A 6,712-nucleotide genomic window follows, 5' to 3' on the forward strand; every position below is an offset into this window, starting at 1 on the left:
AATCAAAACCCCTGTGACATACTTCACAAAATTATAAAAATCCATCCTTAAATTCATATGGAGGCACAAAAAACCCCAGATAGCCAAAGCAACCCTGAGCGCAAAGTGCAACACTGGAGGTATTACTATACCAGATCTCAAAATATACTACAGAGCAATAGTCATAAAAGCAGCATGGTACCGGCACAAAAACAGACACATATATCAACGGAAGATCATTGAAGATCCAAACCTGAGTACATGCAACTTTAGCCACCTGATATTTGACAAAGGTGCCAAGAACACACAATGGAGGAATGACAGCATCTGAAAAACCACGGATAGCCAACGCAACCCTGAGTGCAAAGTGCAACACTGGAGGTATTACTATATCAGATCTCAAAATATACTACAGAGCCATAGTCATAGAAACAGCACGGTACTGGCACAAAAACAGACATATAGATCAATAGAACATCACTGAAGGTCCAAACCTGAGGACACACAATTTCAGTCACCAGGTATTTGACAAAGGTGCCAACAACACACAATGGAGGAAAGACAGCATCTTCAACAAATGGTGCTGGCAAAACGGGATCTCTGTACAGCAAAAGAAAAAAAATCAAAAAAGTGAAGAGAAAACCCACAGAATGGGGTTTAACATCCAAGTGGATCAAAGACCACTGAAACCTGAAACTAATAGAAGAAAATGCTGGCAGTAACTTATATGATATAGGTGATATAGGTGTAGGAAAGGATTTTCTAAATGGGACAGAAGTTGCTCAGGAATTAAGGTCAGCAATCAATAAGTGAGACCTCATTAAACTAAAAAGCGTCTGTACATCAAAAGAAACAAACAAGTAAGTGAAGAGAAAACCCACAGAAAGGGAGAAAATCTTCACCAGTGAAGAGAAAACCCACAGAATGGGGTTTAACATCCAGAATATATAAAGAGCTCAAAAAACAAAGAAGCAAGAAACAAAATGACCCAATTAAAAGATGGGCTCAAGCGTCTCCGAGGCATCGCCCTCAGCCAGCTGCCGCGTCCCGGCACCGCGCAGAAGAGGCACTCGAGCTTCTTCCGCGCGGCCTCTGCTGGGGCCAGGAGCGGGGACGCCGACAGCGACAGACCCCGGAGTCCAGTCAGTACGGTCCGGCCGTCGGAACCGCCATGACCCACTTCAACAAGGGCCCTTCCTATGGGCTGTCCGCCGAGATCAAGAACAAGATTGCATCCAAGTATGATCACCAGTCAGAGGAGGATCTGCGCAATTGGATAGAAGAGGTGATGGGCATGAGCATCAGCACCACCTTCCAGCTGGGCCTGAAGGATGGCATCATCCTGTGTGAACTCATAAACAAGATACAGCCAGGCTCTGTGAAGAAGGTCAACGAATCCTCCCTAAACTGGCCTCAGTTGGAGAACATTGGCAACTTTATTAAAGCTATTCAGGTTTATGGTATGAAACCACACAACATATTTGAAGCAAACGATCTTTTTGAGAATGGCAACATGACCCAGGTTCAGACTACACTGGTGGCTCTAGCAGGTCTGGCTAAAACAAAAGGATTCCATACGACTATTGACATCGGAGTCAAGTATGCAGAGAAACAAACAAGACATTTTGATGAAGGAAAATTAAAGGCTGGTCAAAGTGTAATTAGTTTGCAGATGGGAACCAACAAATGTGCCAGGCAGGCAGGCATGACAGCCTATGGGACTAGGAGGCATCTCTATGATCCCAAAATGCAAACCGACAAACCATTTGACCAGACCACGATTAGTCTGCAGATGGGTACCAACAAAGGAGCCAGCCAGGCTGGGATGTTAGCACCAGGTACCAGAAGAGACATCTATGATCAGAAGCTAACATTACAGCCAGTGGACAACTCGACCATTTCTCTACAGATGGGGACCAAAAAAGTTGCTTCCCAGAAAGCATTGAGTGTGTTTGGGCTTGGGCAGCAATTGTATGACCCTAAATACTGTGCTGCTCCCACAGAACCTGTCATTCACAACGGAAGCCAGGGCACAGGAACCAATGGGTCAGAAATCAGTGATAGTGATTATCAGGCAGAATACCCGGATGACTATCAGGGCGAGTACCCAGATGATGACCCCCGAGAATACCAGTATGGAGACCACCAAGGTATCGATTACTAGGTTAACAGGCAGGAGGAGCTCAGTATTTAGTTCATTGTTTGTATCCAGTGAGAACCAAGCTAGCCTTGAGTAATTTTTATCTCGTCTTCCTCAAACACTATTATGCTTATTGTACCTAAGAATTGCCTTACATACATTCCTTTTTTTCTTTTTTCTGCTTCTTCCCTAAAATAATAGTTGCCTTTTAGTGCTGTAATAATTAAATCCTACAGCATAACCAATAACTTGCAAATGAAGTAAAAAGGAATACTGTGAAAGGGGAGTTCTTGTATAGCCAATTCTTTTATGGAAGATCTATGCATTTTTTACAATCTTACAGTTAAACTGGTATTTTCAAACAATAGGAAACTTTTTGTGTGTCCTAAAATGTGCTCAATTTTGGAAATAGTTTTGTGGGCTTCTGAGAAGAATGGATTCTTTAGTGTTTGGATGAAATGCTCTGTAGGTGTGTTAGGGACATTTTCTTTATGATGTCATTTAATTCCTGTGTTTCTCTGTTTAATTGTTCTTTTCAGATTACCTGTGTATTTGTGAGAATGGGGTATTAAGGTCATCTACTATCACTGTGGCATGGTGAACCTATGGTTTATGCCTAATAGTATTTCTTTTATGAAATTGAATGCTATGTTTGGTATCTACATGTTAAGGATTATAATACTCTTCTGGTGGATTTTTCTCAAAAGAGATTTGGAATAATTGGTATTGCTTGTGAGATCATTTCATGTTATATAGGACATCACTAACTTGTGTTTAATATTCCCTTAGCTGCTCAATTCTCACAAATCCAACTGTCACTTGCCTGGACTGAAAGGTAGTGGTTATTTAAAAACCTTGGTCACCCTTAAAAATGTTTTATTACACTATGCTAACTTCTGAATGCTTTATAGATTTAGACCAACTCCTGAAACATACATAATAATAGCTAAAGAAAAAGGATTGAAAATATTTCCACACAGGATGCAGGGATCAGGCACAGCTGTGAAATTCTTGGGAATTTTATAGTTGGGTAAGTCATAGGTGATACCTAGCTTGATAATTGAGAAAATCCTATCAGAGCCTGTGCCCAGGAATGTGAAAACATCAACTGAGGAATTTAAACACAGAAGGCATCCTGCCTGGGTGACAAAAGGCACTCCCAGAAGCCATAGGCTACTAAATGAAAATCCCAGTGCCAGGGGAGAATTAACGCTCTCAGACTTTTGGCCACAGAGACCCTTGGGGACCCATAAATAATATATGTTATTTCCACTGCTGTTGATTAATACTGGATGGACCCTAGTCCTAAAAGCATTCCCTGTTCCTCCTAAAGAATACAGAGACCTCAAGCTGCAGCTGAGTGGAAGCCTCCTCCTTCTGGCTGGTATTTATCCTGCTGAAAGGTGTTATGTGGGTTGCTATTATGTAGAATTGTCACTGAGAGTCCCCACAGCAGAAAGAAGCTTTTCTGACCAAAGGTGAGAACAGCCAAGGTCTATGAGTATAAACATAAATATTTAGAAAGCATTTTGACAACATGATCATTTAGCAAAAGAACAATAACAGATTCTACCCTAGGGCCTATGACCTCCCTAGCCATGGGCTTTTGCCTAGGATTACAATAGCAACATGAATTCCCTCCTGTGGATCAGACCTTGAATTCAATCAGAAAATGATGAGCTACCCTGTAACAGTCATGCCACTATTGTACCAGTGAGTATATCTTGCCTGGCAGGTGAGTATTCCATCATGCGGGGTCCAGCATGTGTTAAGACTACTGATGTCTTTCTTCCTCAGCAGCCTGCATAACACCTTCTGGCACTATGAAAGCTAACCAGCAGGGAAGTCGTTTCCTGATCCGTTTGAGATTGATTTGTATGTGTTCTGCAGCCCAAATGTGTGGTGTCTTCAGCAATAGGATCTCACCATGTAGCTGAGGTAAATAAGCAAGGGCAATGGCAAAGGCTTGTGTCGTTCTGGAGACATTTCAGGTGACGCTGACTTTAATTCATATGGAGAAGCCCCATCAAAATACCATCTTAATGATAATACTGTACCAATGACATGGATGTCAATAGTTGACTATTGGATGAATAGATTGATACATCAAATATTCTGGAAACTTATATATCTGTCACAAACCAATGGCTGTAATATTATAATATTAAAACACAGAGATTCCTGTGATAGGTTTTCAAACATATTGAACTCAGGAATTGAACATACTGTTAACAAGATAGGCCATCTGTTTTCACCATTTACTAAATACAAATTTGACTATGTTCAAATATTACATGGTTTGACAGCAAGTCAGATATGTGGAAATCCTTTTTACTTTGTCATAAGTTCATCATAGCCCTCTTCAGCTCATTGTTTCTCAAAGTGTAAATAAATTGATTCAGCAGAAGGATCAGTCATCAGTGTGTAAGCCAATGACATCAGGTTCTTGGTGTCTTGTGAGTACCTGGCTTTGGGCTATAAATAAGTCATACTGGCTGTGCCACAGAAAAGGGTGACAGATGTGAGGTGAGAGGCACATGTGGAAAAGGACTTCTGTCTCCCGGTAGTGGGTGACATCTTCAGGATGGCAAAGAGGATGCGAATGTAAGACAGGAGGATCAACAGGAAGGGAACCATGCCAACCAGATGGTGCCTGTGAAGGTGTAGATTTCAAACAGGAAGATGTCTGCACATGCAAGTTCTAGCACAGGAGGAGTCTCACAGAAGAGATGATCAATTTCATTGGGACCACAAAAAGGAAAACCAATTATCAATATGGTTAACCCAGTAGCTGCCATGGTCCCTGAGACCCATGACTGCATAACTAACTTCACAAAAACCCTTTGGTTCATAACCACCAGGTAGGACAGGGAATGGCACATTGCAGCAAACTGGTGATAAACTAAGAGAGCCCCAAATGTGTGTGCTTGAGTTCAGGAAAGTTAGAAAAGTCCAAAAGGATGAACTTGACCACAGAGTTGTCATTCGGCACCTTCTTACCTTAACGGAGTTCTAGATGATTCTCAGGGGCGTACTGTGTGAGAATGAAGTCACGGTGCCATGGCTGCACTTACTCGAGGTATTCGCAGAGCATGACAGCAGAGACCATCATCACAAAAACATCAGCTGCAAATTTGGAGAACAGTTAAAAGCTTGTGTTAACCAAGCTTTCAAATGTAAATGGAGAAATAAATTCTGGCTTAGAAATATGGTCTGAAATATATAAAATACTGTCAATTTCTATTTCAAATTGAACAATATGAGGTTTGAAAACTAAAGTAAATGTATATTATATAAGTAACTACGTTGTATAATTCTACTTCTCCTATACCATTGCTACAGGTGTAACTTTCTTTTATTTAACTTTAGATAGATATAAAATTGAAGCCCACAAAGAAAGTGTCAAAAATAAATTTAAAGTGCTAGCTACAAAAATATGATAATAACCTAATGCTCTGATTTTTTAAAGTATATACATTTGTTAACAATATTTGTGACTTTCAAAATGAAGAATGGCTGAGTGGCTGTTTCAGATAAAGGTGTCAGCATTCTGTGGGGTCACACAGACAGTGGTCTATATTTAGTGACACCTATATAATGTTCAAATTGGTGTCAAGCTTATAAATTTCTACCCAGAGTTAGAACTGCCTGATTCTATTATAATTTTCTCAGAAGTGACATATTGAGGTTAAATGTCCAACGCTCATCCTTGTGACCATGATGACTTAAGCAAGCCCTGTTTAGGGTCATTGTGGAACGGTACTGAGAGTTTCCACTTGTTCTCCTCATCTCTCTCTTTACTTTCTCCAGTCTAGGGTTCATCCAGAAGTTCATAAAAACATTAATTTATCAGCAAGCGCTGACTACCCTTTTCTGGGCTCTGTATAGCCACTTCTGAAAGAGATGTATCTTTGCTCTGGAAACTGTTATTGAGTATGTTAAAGCTGTAATGAAATGCTTCTTCTAAAAATAAATATATAAAACAAACACATTAGAATCTAAAAATCAACAAAATCTAAGCATATTACATGAAGTAGCTATAACCCTGAATCACTACAATTCAAAAAACGTTATATTCTTATCTCCTACCACTGCTTTCCCCCTTTTTACCAACCAATATCCATATCATCATATATCAAAATGTAATCCGCTAGGGTATAACTTCTGAACAACAAGGATTGTTTTTGCTCCTGGCTTATATGCTCAATACCTTCAACACTTTATGGATCATAAGAAACATTAAGACAACAATTTTTTTTTATCTTTTTGAGACAACATCTCCTTGTAGCCCCAGCTGTCCTGGAACTCACTATGTAGACCAGGCTGGCCTTGAACTCACAGAGATCCGCCTGCCTCTGCCTCCCAAGTGCTGGGATTAAAGGCGTGCACCACCATGCCCAGCTAAGACAACATTTTTAGAATAAATAAATAAAATCTCTATCTTTAAGGAAAATGATCTCTAAAAGAAAAGTGAAGGCAGTACCTTTAAAAATGAGGAAACAATTGGTAAGTAACAAGATGTGGTTAGAAAACACAGTTTTGGAGACTGAGTCAGTAGCTCAGAACTCTCTCTGCAGCCATTCATAACTTTGA

At 40.2% G+C, this 6,712-nt stretch overlaps 2 pseudogenes across 1 annotated transcript; one reads left to right on the forward strand and one right to left on the reverse strand.

The window, feature by feature from the left end:
* The first annotated feature begins 985 nt into the window (after nt 1-985).
* On the forward strand, nt 986-2,253 carry LOC103745853 (annotated as a pseudogene). Its single transcript, XR_607770.2, has one exon. The product of XR_607770.2 is annotated as a calponin-3 pseudogene (transcript).
* A 2,205-nt stretch (nt 2,254-4,458) lies between these two features.
* LOC103745861 lies at nt 4,459-5,045 on the reverse strand (annotated as a pseudogene).
* Nucleotides 5,046-6,712: the final 1,667 nt, after the last annotated feature.

Source organism: Nannospalax galili, unplaced genomic scaffold (genome assembly GCF_000622305.1).
Source record: "Nannospalax galili isolate Female #2095 unplaced genomic scaffold, S.galili_v1.0 scaffold1544, whole genome shotgun sequence".
NCBI classification, from domain to species: Eukaryota; Metazoa; Chordata; class Mammalia; order Rodentia; family Spalacidae; genus Nannospalax; species Nannospalax galili.